General features: G+C 36.7%; 1 protein-coding gene across 4 annotated transcripts in view; it reads right to left on the minus strand.

The window, feature by feature from the left end:
* B3galt1 (beta-1,3-galactosyltransferase 1) overlaps positions 1–15,895 on the minus strand; it is a 489,297-nt gene that overhangs the window by 345,687 nt on the left and 127,715 nt on the right. The gene's annotated exons all lie outside the window — the stretch shown is intronic.

The following is a 15,895-nucleotide window of genomic DNA, read 5'->3' on the forward strand; positions in this document are numbered from 1 at the left end:
GAACTAAAAGTGACATTTGAATAGGAACATCAAATGGGTGGAACAGCAGAGTAAGAACGGAACATGGGGCTGATAACTGATGCTAAAGGCCTTCTGTTAAGTCCTATAAAAACCTCCTACATTCGAGGCTCCATAAAACATGAAAGGGTCACCGCTAATAACTGGCTGACATGATTCTAGAAAGTTGTACCAGAAAGTACAAAAGTAAACACCAGTCTCACCCAGTTACAAACCCAGCCAGCTACAACAGTTATCTGCCCTCAAGATGTACCCACTGGTCCAACAGCGACACAAATGTTATGGAGCAACCTTTGGATTGGGTTTAATGCCTACTCCATGAGATACAACCCATACCTGACACTGTTAAGAAGACCAGAGATCTGAGTCTATTTGAAGTCATTTATAAGTACGTCCAGTAGCAGAAATTTTATCAGAGTATAAAAATCCATTTTTCTAGCTCGAGTTGCTTTCAAATGATACAAATGGTAAATTTCAACAAACTTGATTTGTGTGTTTATTTAGAGGAGCATTCATTTGTGAATTTTTGTCAAGGAACAGTAATTTTGGGGTTCTGCAATGCTGTGGCTATTCTTATTTATTGAATTGGTTTGGAATATTTTAGGTAAAGATTTTTTTTTCCTATTTTTCATTTCCATTCTGGGAATAAGACTCAGCAAATATCCTTTTATATGATATCTCTGCCAAATTTTGATTAGATTTGATTTAAAAGACATTTTGCAACCTTTTCTCAAAATTAATTTGCCTTGAAAAATTGTTTATCACATGCCTGAAGCAATAAGATGCTGTAAAATATAATCACAATCCTTGGGCAGTAGAGACCACCAGTAGGCTACAGAATCTACAGGAAATTGGTATTACTTTAGGAAAAATTCCAGTTCACAGTCCACAGTCCTTGGGTCTATGTCAGAGCCACAAATGCACCACTACTTGCCCTACCGCACGCCTGTACATCACCTTATAATTTTCCCGAGTGCTTGGCACCAATGACCTACAATATGTGGAATTTTATTGACTTGTTGTTCCCTTAAGTCTAAAAGATGTAAGTTCCATGAAGTAGGGTCTGTGATTTACTTCAATGTCTCAAACATATCTTGTTTGCATGTGCATTAAAACTTTTCAATTGATTGATACATACATTAATGTCCTGAATAATTTTTGTTCTCAAGGTTTTATGTATATCCATATATAGGTATTCATTTTATACACAGTACATCGAGTTGATTTGACAACTTGGTTTTTACCAGAAGTAAAACAAAACAGCCATTTTTGACAATGAAAATAATCAAAATGGCATTTTAATTTGAAAGCTAACTTAGTAATCCCCTCAGCATCTACACAGTAGCCTTCTGCCCCCATCCTCTACAGAAAACATAACCCTGTCAGTCATTTGTCATTATGTCAATAATCTGGTAGACAGGACAAAAAAATCGCAAGCCAATAGTTTATGAGTAATGATTTTGAAAACAGGTAATAATAACTAAAAGGATAAGGCAGTTTGTTTGATTTTTTTTTGAAAATTTTAAAGTACCACCATTGTTCTTTAGTTTCTGTTCTCCTAGGAATTTGTTCAATTATTAAAGTAATACTTTTATACCTAAGGCTGGGCAGTGGTGGCGCACGCCTTTAATACCAGCACTTGGGAGGCAGAGACTGGTGGATCTTAGTGAGTTCAAGGCCAGCCTGTTCTACAATTCTACAATGCCAACTCCATAACAGCCAGGACTAGATACCCTGTATTGAAAAAAAAGGACAAAACAAACAAACAAACAAAAACAAAACTATTAACTAAAAAAAAAAAAAAAAACTTGGGTTTTTGTAAAATTTGTTTCATATTTTCTTGATAGTTACAGGTTAGGCAATGTAAAGCTCCTGGGTATTATAGTGATGCTGTGGTTGGAAACAGGCATCCTGACTTGTCCTTACTGAGCACGTGACATGACCTATTCTTTAGCTATTTTCATCTCCAGAATGTGAAAGCTTGGTATCCCTGCTCGCCAGTAGATCCCAAGGAACTGAGGAAAATTGTGGATGAATCTGTAGGCATTCAAAAGTAACAGAAGACTACAATAGCAGTTAATACACAATCAGGGTACACACATCTTACCAAGACCAAGTCAATTGTTTTATTTTTCTCCTTTCTGACCAGCCAGATTACATTATATATAAATAGCATACAGATTTCATAATATATGCTGAACATCTTCATGTTTAAACCCAAAATTGATAAGTACATTTTAGAAATCTTGCCATTGCATTTCTCTCTTTAAAAATCCATGCACAGAAAGAGGTAAAGTTGGCATCTATAGTGAAACGAGTCTTCTGAGGATTAGGCACACTCTAGTCTAATGGGAGCAATGCATTTCCTTGTCCAGAAGCAAGACTCATAGCTGAATGAAAAGCAGCAGCAGATTTCCGCGGGCAATGTCATTGCACTTTTCTTTCACAAAGGTCACTATGAAAGATGCCCTTGGAGATGGGAAGAAATAACCTCATTGAAGAGGGAGGTGAAAAAAAAATATCCAGTCACATCTTTATTAAATTGGCCAGTTTCCCTTTAGATATATGGAGCTAAAGTTTATTACTTGGTACCATTGCATTTTATAGTTTCATCTCAATTACTGAGTAATGTTTGAAATAAATACAAACAATTCCTCTCTGAGAGTCAGGGTTCTTTATAAAATACACAAGAGCATATGTATTTACTGTAGTGTGAATGTGGCCACAAATTCACAGGCTAGGATTTCTCCACCCACCCATAGGACAAGATTAGAAGGGCTAGTCATTTCTCTTTTCTTTTCTTTCTTTCCAAGTATTTTTATAAGATGGAGTCTTTAGAAGGTGATTAACATATGAAGGCGGTGCCCATCTAAATGGGAGTGACGGGCCAGCAACAAAAGCTGTGTGGGACCTGTTTATGCCTTGGCTGTTCTGCTCTGTGAGGATAAAGCAGGAAGGCATCACAATGAAGCATTTACAAAGTAGGTACTCAACTTGCCCAACTTGTCCAGCTCCTAAAACACACAAAATCAATTTATTTGAATTTAAACTACCAAGTCTAGGATGCTTTTGCTATCCCGGCAGGAGCAGAGTAAGACAATATCCTTGGATATTTTATGAAAAGCCCCATGTAAATTCAAATGACTGGTTTATGTCTTTCTTCAAACCTTCCATTCATTAGTTGCTATTTTTTTTCTCCCATCTGCCTGTTGGTTTCTGGGGATTGAACCAGTCGTGTCTTGCATTCTGAGCAAGCACTCTATCACTGAGTTATACTCCTATCACCCCCTCACATCTTCTCTTCTGTTAATTTTGCTTTTTCTTTTGACATATCGCCTAGTGCACCTTAAACTGCCTAGCCTGTACTTCTAGTCTTCTGTAGCTTGGGTACTCCTGGACTCTGCTTGTTTCCTGGCCCAGCCTGCCTGGAAGCTACCATTACAAGTCTGTAATACCAGAGCCGCCTTCTGCTTTACTCTTTATGTTACAGAGGAAAAAAGAGGGAAAATGTTTCATACAACTGATTGAAATAGAGCAGTTAGCGACTCACTCTAGGACAGACTGTAGGGCTCATTATCTAGAAGAGCATTGCACTCATTTGCTTATTTATTTATTTAGCTGGAGAAGACGCATTTCCAGGGCCAGGTGGATGCTCACAAACTTGTGAGTTATTTATGTCAACTCAAGGAATGAATAGAATGGACCACAGTGCCAAGACCAATCTGAAGAATACTCTTATAATCAATTATGCTGTGAACGAGCCGTGAGTGAAAAGTGGTGTCTTCCGTTTACTCATTCCCCTCCACCTCCGTATCTATTAGAGTCTGCACTTCCATACACATCCTGTATTCACATCCTTGTTTGATTTGACGGTGGGGGTCAAGAAACTGTAGGTAAATGAAGGCCATTCAACTAAAAATCAGACACCAGAGTTTTAATTAAGTTTGAGAACATCTGACTCACTCGACTGTGCATCACCATTGCACCCTACTCCTTTGCTCTACTGAGACATTCTGACTCTACCAAACAGGCAAGGGTGCTCACAATCAGCATTCAAATAGACATCTGTTGTCCAGGAATATATTGGATTCTCTTTCTTTTTAAAATTGTATTTTTTTTAATTTCTTAATTTTTTTCTTAATTGTAATGATGGAGACCTCAGCTGATAAAATTAAATCAGATGCAAGAAACAACAGTTTAATGTCTTACCAAAAAAAGGTCCTTAATCTAAATTGTTATCAGTTCTATTTTCTTCTGAAAAATAAAATAATTATCTCATAGAGATCAAAACTTTTGTTGGTCAAGTCCTCGGCACTGGAAAAATAATCAAACACATACTTTTGCATTCCTGCTATTCCTTCTAAGAATCAGGGTAGAATGCCAAAGAAGTTAAAGAAAGTTAAGAATCAGGAAAAAAACGTCATCTTCTGGGTATAAAGCAAACACTGAAATCACCAAGTCACTGAAGCTGCAGATGCTGCCACTGCGTCTGCATAAGAATGGATCCATCATTAGAGATGGATCTAGGAGGGTATGAGGGCCTAAGCCCACACTACCAATCTGTTCTCTCACAATAGATTGGGGGAAAGGGAAACGCCTTCAGTAATGGGTCTACTGGTGACCTCATGCCCGTAGGATAGCCCAATCTAAAGGTAACACAGATGGCCTTGGTTAAAGTATCATAGCATGAAATTAGGAAACAGGCCTTGGGTATGAGTTGGAGAGAGATAAAGGAGGGGCTAGGGAAGTAATTATAACACATTTTATACAGGTAGGAAACAGTCAGAGGACAAAATTACTAAGTAAATTTCAAAATAGAATGTTTCTATTGCTTTATTTTCAGGTCACTGTCTTTAAGATATACCTGACACAATGTAACAAGATTATATGAGGATCAGGCATGTGGGCATGTGGTTCAGTGGCAGAGCACTGGCTTAGCACATTCGAGTCTCAGCAAGTTCAGAAGACATAACAAAACAAACGAAAGGTCAACCCACAACAAAGCATAAAAATCTGCATACACACTCATACTCCTGATGCATTGGCTTTGCTTCACTAGGGATCAAACAGCCAAGTGTGCTACTGAAAAATGCACAACTGGTTTTTGTTGTTGTTAGAAATTCTTCAGATAAATTGTTTAAGCTGACTGTGTTTCTGAAACTTTCACTTTCACATTGACTTTTCATTGGAAAGTAAATTAAAGACAATAAAGTTTCTCAACTTGCATGGGGAAGGGAAATAGAAGGTGCATTCAGCTGATAGCTTGGCTTGTCTGACCACTTGCTTAGGCAAGTGTACAGAACTACAGTCCAAAAGGGCAAGCTTGATCTTACAAATGTTGTCTCCCTTTTCGTAAAAGTACAACGAATTGCCAACCATCTCTTGCATCTCACTTTCTGAAATGCTCAAATCTGATGTCTGAATTGTGCAGACTTTTATATCTTCTCTTACATTTGATCTTATACTTGGCTACCTTTACAGTATTTTCAAAACGTTAAATTCCTTTTTCACAGAGTCTTTAGAGCATTGAAATCCATCAGTCGGGATTTCTGGTGGTAGACAGTTGGCGCATTTTGCTGCTGCTTGTTCATATCAAAAGGTCAGATGGTAGAGTAAGCGATTACGGTCCAGACTGCAGAGTCAACTATGTGCCAACCATTACCCATGGAATCCTGGGACAGCTTTCATCTCTTATCTAAAGACTGTCAGGAGAATTATATGGTAAAACCATACAAATGAACGGAATGTTGCTTGGTACTTAGTAAATATTAAAATAAGCTCTTCATATATCATTAATATTATTAGAGTGAAATAATTTTTCAGTTATGCACAGAATTCGGCACTTTGAAAAAACTTTAAAAGGCACTGCACACTGTATATCCTAAGTAGCGGTAGGAAGAACAGGATTAACTGAGAAACTCAGCGTGCTTTTCCGCACAGTCTCAAAATTGAACTCGGAAAACCCACTGGTGTGAGAACAACACAACTTTAATTTTGTCACAAAGAAAGCAAGTTTACGAAAAATGAGGAAAGTAAAAAGATCCAGGCAAGTGTTGAGGGAATATTTTGCAGGCAAGAATGGGACTGAAGTAGTGTTCTTCTGGTGCATTCTAGGAGATTAAGGGGAAACTAAGTCTCATTCAGAATAAACTCTCTATTTATAATTAACAAGCAAAAAATTCTCTGAGAAAAGAATTGTAGGGCAAATCCACGTGGCACTTACCCGCTTACCATCTGGAATTTCATACACCAATTAAAGAGCTTTCACTGATAGCCTTCACATGCAGGCTTTGAGGTAATATGGGGATTGAAAGGGTTAAGTTATTGAAGCTAACCACACTGAGTTATATGACATCTGAATATCAGGAATTTTCAATGGTTCCACTCTTTCAGAGCCTTAACTAAATTAATTGTTTGGAGATACTAGTACCTGTGTACTAGACAAAGATAGAGATAGATGGTGGTTTTAAGGGAGAAATTGATTTAGTTATGTAAACCCTGAGTGGCTGAAAATCAGATTTTCCTCTTTTAATAGACCATCTTGTGCAGTCCAGAGAAATGATAAGGGTCATGAATTGCTTTATTACATATTTCAGTTTTGCTCATGATGTCTGAGTCAGCAGTAGGGCGTATGGTGAATATCCTAAACTGGTAACTTTCAAATTTTACGGCATAGGCCACGCTAGCTCCTAACAGTGGGTGTTAAATTCCCAGCAATGCTGGGCGAGACTCATTAGTGATAGCCAATTTGAACACTAAGCTATGCAATCTTAAATTAAATCAATTGTTTAAAAGTAATAAACAAGCCAAACAACATAATTTAATTACTTTCAATTTTATAAATATCTTTAAAGCTATTTGCATTGTCAAGTTCTTTCACTTATAAAATATGACATGATGGTGTATATGTTATGCATATTGTGCAATTTCTCTTTATATTTGGAACACTGGTATCTTGACATCATCTATGCAGGAGCAGGTTATTTATTCAGTGAAAATTGAAAAACTTTGCAACACAGGATGCTTTGCTCTCAAACAGAGGTGTTAAACATTTTATATTGCAACCTGGTAAAATATATACCTTCATATGTATAAATATATACATGAAAGATGAAATGTCATAATGCTATACTCTATTTTTTTTCTTTTCAGTTCTACTCTCTACATCCATTTCAATATATTAAAAAAAATCTACTTGCATTCTCAAAAAGTAATAGTATAGGGGGCTGGAGAGATGGCTCAGTGGTTAAGAGCATTGCCTGCTCTTCCAAAGGTCCTGAGTTCAATTCCCAGCAACCACATGGTGGCTCACAACCATCTGTAATGTCTGGTGTCCTCTTCTGGCCTGCAAGCATACACACAGACAGACTATTGTATACATAATAAATAAATAAATATTAAAAAAAAGTAATAGTATAATCACAAGGATCATGTCTTCCAATTTTAACCAGCAGATATAAACAAATCAAAATAGGAGCATATCATTACTGACTTGGATATGAAAAACCCATTGCATATTCAGAAAAAAATTAAGACCAACTGCATAAAAAGGAAAAGAAGATAGACTCCAAAAGGACTCAGAAGACTTCAACTCAGTGTAGTTCTTTAAAGGATTTTTTTCCCCTCTGAGACAGGGTTTCTCTATAGTTTGGAGCCTGTCCTGAAATTAGCTCTTGTAGACCATGCTGGTCTCGAACTCACAGAGATCTGCTTGCCTCTGCCTTTCAAGTGCTGGGATTAAATGCAAGCCAACCACCGCCTGGCTCAATATGAATATTTTATGTGGAGTTTTTTTTTTTTTTTTTTTGTTATTTGTCTGTTTTTGAGACAGCGTCTCATGTATCCCAAAGAAACTTGCTATACAGACAAAGGTGACCTTCACCTTTTGACATTCCTGTCTTTATGTCCCAAGTGCTGGGAGTATAGCAATATAGGGCCACATGGGTTTTCTATAGACTAAAAAAGCACCCACATTAGCTATAGTTCCACTCACTAGAACTGAAATTTCTTTTAAGTGATATCAAAAGCATAGCCAACAAATTTTTTAAAAAACTCAATAAATTAGACTCCCTAGAATTAATCTCCCTTCCTCTCTAATCCCTAACCTTATCTCTACCCTCCTCCAAAACATGCAACTCTAATACATGGTTTATTTGTGGAGGGTCTCCCACACTGGCACTCCCATAACTCACCATGTAGACCAGGCCATTTATGAAGTTGTTGTAATCCTGCATCAGTCTCCCAAACATTGGAATTACATCCATGAAAACATATCCCTGGGAGGTCTGCTCTTTTCAGAAGGGAGTGAATCTGTGGGAGAGGGTGGGAGTGTGGGGGTGAACTGAGAGGAAGAGGAGAGGAAACTGAGGCAGGAGTGTAGTGTGTGAGAGAAGAATAAAAGAAAAAGGAGTTTAGAACATCTAAGGATCATAAAGATAATCTACTAAATGCAGAGTCTAAGAAAACAAAAATGGGCCTAGCAAGAAAGTATAAGAAGTAAAATTTCAGTATTGCAGACAATATTTGTGAGTCTTGCCTCAGATAATAGACTGATATGTCAAATATATAAAATAATTCTTTAAACTCCTGAACAAAAAATAATACCTTAATCATACTAATTAATTAGTTGGTTAGTTAAGTAACAGGCAAGCACCTTGACATTTTTAAAAATATGAAAATTTGGTAAGTAAACACAAACTCTTTAGTGACTGAGAAAGTGCAAATCAAACCATTAACAATTATTAGGATGCAAATAAGATAGCTTTAACAATTATTAGGATGACAATCATTTAAAAAATACAAATTCACACCAGGCAGTGGTGGCACATGCCTTTAATCCCCAGCACTTGGAAGGCAGAGGCAGGCATATCTCTGTGAGTTCAAGGTCAGCCTGGTTTACAGAGAAAGTCACAAAGAAAGCCTGTCTCCAAAAACAATAAATAAACAAACAAACAATAAAAAACAAATTCATGCATATTGGTAAAGAGGAAGAGACACTGGATTCCTTGTGAATTTCTAGTAGCAATATTAAATGGCATAGCAACTGTGTAAAATAATATGGAAGTTTCTCAAACAAAAACAGAATTATCACAAAACTAAAAATCCCATTTATGAATATATAGTATATCAAAATAAAATATCTGAAGGAAATACTAATACATCTACGCTCATAGCAGCATTATTCAGTGTCGTTAATTCTCGGAATGCATGGGCAAGTCCACAGATGGATATATGGGCATGTTATTCCTCTCTCTCTCTCTCTCTCTCTCTCTCTCTCTCTCTCTCTCTCTCGAATATTATTATGACTAAGGGAAGTCCTCACAATGAATGAAAATTTAAGTATTGCTAGTTATTTCTAAAAAGAATTTACCCTCTAACTTTTGTAATACTGGGTCCTGAAGGTACATGACCTTGGTGGATATGATGTTCATTTCAGAAAACGTGATGTCTTATTATGGACACATTGACTATAAGTATGGCAAGCTTGGGAACATCATAGATATGTTTCCCATTGCAATGCCTGATGGGATTATACATGAGGAGTTTGTCATTGTTCTTCTTTTTAAAATTGATTTTATTGCACTATACATTTTTCTCCTCTCCCCTCCTATTTTCCCTACTCCTGTTCTACCCTCTCTTATGACCCACCCACTCCCAATTTACTTAGGAGATATTGTCTTTCTTCTTACATCTTTGAAAAAAATGCTTTTGTGCTACCTCAGGCTTCCCTCCATTTGTTTCCAAGTTCACACACTTACTCTTTCATCAGTCAGTCTATCTGTCTATCTGTCTGTCTATCTCTCTATCTATCTCTATCTATCTATCTATCATCTATCTATCTATCTATCTATCTATCTATCTATCTATCTATCTATCTATCTATCTACCTACCTACCTGTCCATCCATTCCAACCCATCCACTCATTCATTGTGCAAGGCTGTGTTTTATTTTTCGGTATCTCATGTGTTTGAAAGAACAAAATTTAACTTTAAAATATATATATTTTAAATTTTTGCATTGATATATATTCTTTGGCCATTGTATTGTGTTATATAAGACCATTTTCAACTTAATATGGTCATATTTATCTTTTTATTCCTTTATCATATAGAATGATTCTCACTTAAGAAGTTTGCTTTTCCATGACTGATTTGCTTTCATTTTTGTTCAATTTTATTGTTTAAAGAATCACATATAAATCAGAATGCATTGATATAATAATTTTTCTTGTGCCCATTTTACCACATGTTTAAAGAACACTTTTCCTGTATTACACATTTTTTAAAAGTTATGTGATCATAAATGTTCATTAGACCTCATTTGAAAGAAATGTGACATTCTGTATTTATAATTCTATACTTATGTAAAACCTATACATAAGTATATTTGTATAATCTGTATGTAGTTGTACATTAAACTCTAATATTTATGTACTTAAATATTTTTCTATGTATATAGACGAATAAACATTTACTAATCATTTCACATTTAGGATGGAGAATTTTGCCTCATGGTTATGGAGTCAATGACATTTTTGCTTTATTCCCATCCTTGAAGACAAATTTAATTCTGTCACATATAGCTAACAAAATAATAACAGGTTCAGTTTCCAAATATAGTAAAACTTGAATTCAAATCCATGAACAACATTAAAAAGTAACTTTGATCTGGTTATTTTCTCTATGAGTAAATATGATCCTGCATGGAGCATGGTGAGATCATACCAAAAGGTTTCATCTTGAGATGCACTGTGGCATAGGAAAAGGGAACATATCATGTGTGGAATTTCATCAATGAGTTTAATTTTGAAAAGATAAACTTGGGTCTGTTAAATTCCTCCAAATGAAGCTGGTCAGTAAGTAAACATATAACCTGAGTTCACTGAAGCATGCTCTCCAGGGAAGATTCTGGGGGGCTATTAGGTTCAACTTCGCTTGGTCTCAGGCTCAGGAATGCACAGTCTGCAGGTCCAGGGTATGCCTCCACATCTTTCTCGATCCTCAGAGTTCAGGAGGCATGAGCATATCCCCATAAAGCTGCAGGTACCCAATGCCTGTATGCTCATTCATAGTCTGTGGCATGGCGGACTCACATTTACGCACTCCGTCTTTCCATATGAAGGCAGTCGTGCAGCAATGGCTGTCATTCCATTGCAGGGATGCTCCACGAACGTGAGAACAGATGGGCATCTGGCTTTGTTACAACAGAATCCTACTGCAAGTGTTATTATGTCTATCATTACTCACCTCTCTGAATGTATTGTTTTCCAGAACAAGGATGACACTTAACTAAGCATATGAAATTTGCATAAAGCATAATTGGAACCACATCTCTCCTGCTGTGATAATGATGTCTGAGACATTTGTCCCTGGGCTTTAAAAATATTTATACTACAACAAAACTCCTCAGATTTCTCTTCTGTTTATTTTCACCTTGGTGTAATGATGGGGTATATTTTACTTTTTCAGGGCCAAGAGAAAAAAGTAACTTTTACTTTTCCTAGTGGGCAGGAAGGATATTTGAAAAGGTGGGAGACAAAGGTACTTTACTATTCTCTGTCTGTATTTTGGCCTTTCAAGATAAGTCCCCAGTCTACTGGAGTTGTTTCTACAGATTACACGAACACACACACACAGACAGACACACACTTTCTCATTTGTTGTATGTCTGATAGTTACCTCACCAGCAGTTGTGAGTAGAGAATACACAGCTATGAAATGGACTTGGTTGTAATTAAAATTCCGTAGTTCACAGAGACACAAATCTTAGCTTTGAGAAAGTCTCAGATGGAGAAGAATAAAATCTAACCCTGACAGATTGTAAAGCATCTGTAATTTGTATGCCAAACAAGGTGAAGTCAGAACTCATTTAAAGTCAAGGTAAATTACGGCTGCTACTTTAACTGATGTATCATGCCTATCATTCTGACAGAGGAAAATTCAATTAGTCTGACAGACCTGACAAAGAAATCCTAAATGCCGCCTCCTACTTTTTACATGTTTTCAAAATGATCTGTTGGTAAAATTGCCACTGAGCTTATGATAGTAAAAGTTTACTTAGGAAAAAAAAAGTTTTGAGCCACCGTCTTCCCACTTAAAACAGAAAGCAAATGTTTACTTTGCACTTGTCTATTTTTAGGTTGAAGCGACTTTGTAATAAAGTGTTTTTGAATGTGTATGTACAATGTTATACTTAAACCCTTTTCTTAAATAGTAGAAACACACCATATTATCTTCTCATCTTAAACCAAAGTATTGTCTACAAACATGTCTCAATTTTGTTATTGAATACTTTCCTAACTGTGTAAGGACAGAATAGATACATTAAATTCACATACGCATCTAGTTTATATTAAATATAAAGTTTGGGAAATATAATGACAGTAAGATGTTTCCAAACCTGAAAAATAAAGCTTCTTTCCTGGGTGGGGGCATTTAACAGAAGAAACTATGACCAAAAATGCTTGACTTATATAAAGAAAGTGCACTCTAAAACCTGAACTAAAAAGTGAAGGTAGGGAAGTATTGGAACACCAACCTTGCATCTAGGAGACAAAGTAACTTAAGGAAGCTGGAAAGAAGTGTTTAACATGAATAAAGTGAATTATAATCTCCATGTGAAATGATGTTGGAAGTATGGTTTCCAGAAGGAATCTAGTAAGGGTGTCAATGCCATATACATTACAGGAACTTGAAATACTGGGGTAGACCAGTTGGAGAAGGTCATAAAGGAAACTGTGTTTTAGTTGAATGTGTGCATCACTCACGCTTCTGATTCCACATGCCCTGGGCAAACAGCTAACTTCATGTGGGTTCCTTATGTGATGTGTCTTGAGGAAAAGGAATGGGACAATTAGGGAGCAGCGACATCTAGCATGTTCGGCATGATAAATTCTCAGTGCATTTCAGAGTTCCTCAGTTTGACAGCACAAAGACCAAAGGACTTTAACAAGCAGTGATGTCAATTAGTATGACTCCAGACCAACTGCCTCTGAACCTCCTGAGGAAAGGCCGAAGCAGGAATTGTATAAATGTCACTCTAATGATGCGTAGGGTGAGACATGACACCGTATTAAGCCCAGGAGCTGTCTTATACATGCTGACCTCTTATCTCCAGGGTGGTGGTCTGTTATTTCTAGGGGAATTGCTCAAGTTGAGGTAGTTGGGTTTGCAAGGATGGGCAGACACTTCTAGCACTTTTGTTCTTGTTTTTTGAAGTGTGCTTCTCTGAATTAGAAGCACTGGCTCCATCTGGGGAGTATAGACTTGCAGAGTCTCAGGGCAGACCTAAACATTTGGCTGGACCAGAAGGTATATGTCAACAAGATACTTAATTAGAGGGGTATTTTCTTCCGTGAACTGCTCTGATTTTTGTGTTGCAAGGTGTACAATTATTGTCTCCATATTTGAACAATACATTGGATGTTTCCTGGTCTCACCTGGGCTGAACACTATGAAGCCTTATGGATGAAGCCAGCAGATTTTAACTTTACACTGTGACTATCTTGCCACATCTCTTTTGTCACCAGACCTCATGACTACTCCTGAGAGAAGCTGACAAGCATGGTGTTGAATTGGTCACAAAAATATGAGATATTTTAAATTTAATTCTCTCCTCAGTGAGTATGATGTAATTTAGTGACCAAGGGCAGTAATAAATGTAACTGCTAAAAAGGACCTAGAAAAATACATTTTTCATATACTTAAAATATTGTAGATGTTTTAAATTGTATGGCTGTTTATGCAGCTCACAAGGCCCTATTTAAAAAGATTTAAAAAAAAAAAAACAGCTCTTTGTTCATCCAAAATTGTTCAGTTCACTACAGAGACCTGAATACAGTATGAGGGGTCCAAGAAAGATTGATGTGAATGAAAACATACATGAATACTTTTCACTTTATATAAATCACATCAAAATTAAAAATAATACTACTAGTAATTCATTTTTTTTTTCGAGACAGGCTTCTTTGTGTATCTTTGGTTTTCCTGGAACTCACTCTGTAGAGTAAGCTGGCCTTGAACTCACAGAGATCCTCCTGCCTCTGCCTCCCCAATGCTGGGATTAAAGGCATGCACCACCATGCCTGGCTCATTCTTTTTTGTTGTTGTTGTTTCTTTGTTTACATTCTGGAGGCTACAAAGCTGGGAGTACCTCGAAGGACAAACACATGCATTCTTTCCTTCTTCTTTAATTCTAACAGGTGCCTATTCAATCATTTTCTCTGTCTAATAAGGTCAAAGATCCTGTCAGTTTTGGTAAGAAATAGAAAACACCTATTCACCAAAATCCAGTATCCTGATTCATCATGTGCCTGGGGAAGAAAGAGCCACCAGTAGGGAATGATTTGAAATAAAGCTTTGCAGAGATGATTTTGAAGACATCATCACTTAAGAACTGAACACTTGCTCTTAGGACGCTATGTCAGGCATTTTACCACTGGAGTTCCCCCATTAAATCACAACTTTAATATCTGCTTGCTTTAATGAATCACACAATGCATATGTGGGCAAGGCTACAATAAACCACACAATGCATATATGCGTAAGGCTATAATGAACCACACAGTGCAGATGTGTGTAAGGCTACAATGAACCACACAATGCAGATGTGTGTAAGAATACAATGAACCACACAATGCAGATGTGTGTAAGGCTACAATGGACCACACAGTGCAAATGTGTGTAAGGCCACAATGAACCACACAGTGAAGATGTGTGTAAGGCTACAATAAACCACACAGTGCAAATGTTCATAAGGCTACAATGAACCACACAGTGCAGATGTGTGTAAGGCTATAATGAACCACACAGTGCAGATGCGTGTAAGGCTACGATGAACCACACAGTGCAGATGTGCGTAAGGCTATGATGAACCACACAGTGCAGATGTGTGTGAGGCTACAATAAACCACACATAAGTGCTGTTAGTCATTTGTGGTGTCAAAGAAGACATTTCTCCGCATCTCACACCCTGATGCCGTTGCTTATTTAGAAAGCTGTAAGCATCTGACCAAACACTTTAATCTATGTTCAAGAAGTCAAGGAAGTGGCAACTAATCTTTCTTGAGTATGTTTCCTCCTGGACGAGCTATTTTTGGCAGACATCCAAGTTATGTACTTAGTTAAATTAATAAATGTGATAAAGAGAAGTCAGAGTTAGTGAACGAACCTATGCCGACTATTCAAAGTCAGGCTGTTTGGACAAGTTGATGTCTGAATCACAAGAGCTTCAAATGCTTACTTTGTAAATGCTACAAAGCACATTACATTTTCTTTATAGAATGCATTCATTTTTTTGATATTTCAATGTTTAAAATAATAATGAAGGTCATTAATGAAATACAAGGAACCTAAACATATTCATTTTTCTCAAAACACAGTGAAATTTTAAAATGGAGATGAATTGTAAAAGTAAGCCGAGACTGATCATGCTAAACAAATAAGTCTAATAAAACAAAAATTTAAAGAATGTGTCATAGAAAAAAATTAGTATTATAGAAGAATGCTAGGGAGAATACCAAGTAAATCTTAAGAAGTCATTATAGCAGAAAAAACTGTCATGATTGAAATCTCTTGGAAGATTTATGGATACAGAGACCATAGGGAGCATGATCTCAGAGAAGAACTAAACGTTGAACAACTGATGGGTCTATTAATGGCTACAAAAGTAATTGCTTGGCTCCCCCAGATTACTGGCTATAGTAATTTTCTTTGATAATGACGAAAAAAATAGATCTCTAAATAGAGCAATCTTTTTCCACCTATTCCTTCTGTGGGTTCTGAGTTTGATCAGAAATGAAATCGTGCCCCTGGCAACTGGATCTCACTGTGAACTTTGACATTAAACTACTCCTGTATAAAACAGAATCCTCTTAGC

This window comes from Chionomys nivalis, chromosome 22, assembly GCF_950005125.1.
Source record: "Chionomys nivalis chromosome 22, mChiNiv1.1, whole genome shotgun sequence".
NCBI lineage: Eukaryota > Metazoa > Chordata > Mammalia > Rodentia > Cricetidae > Chionomys > Chionomys nivalis.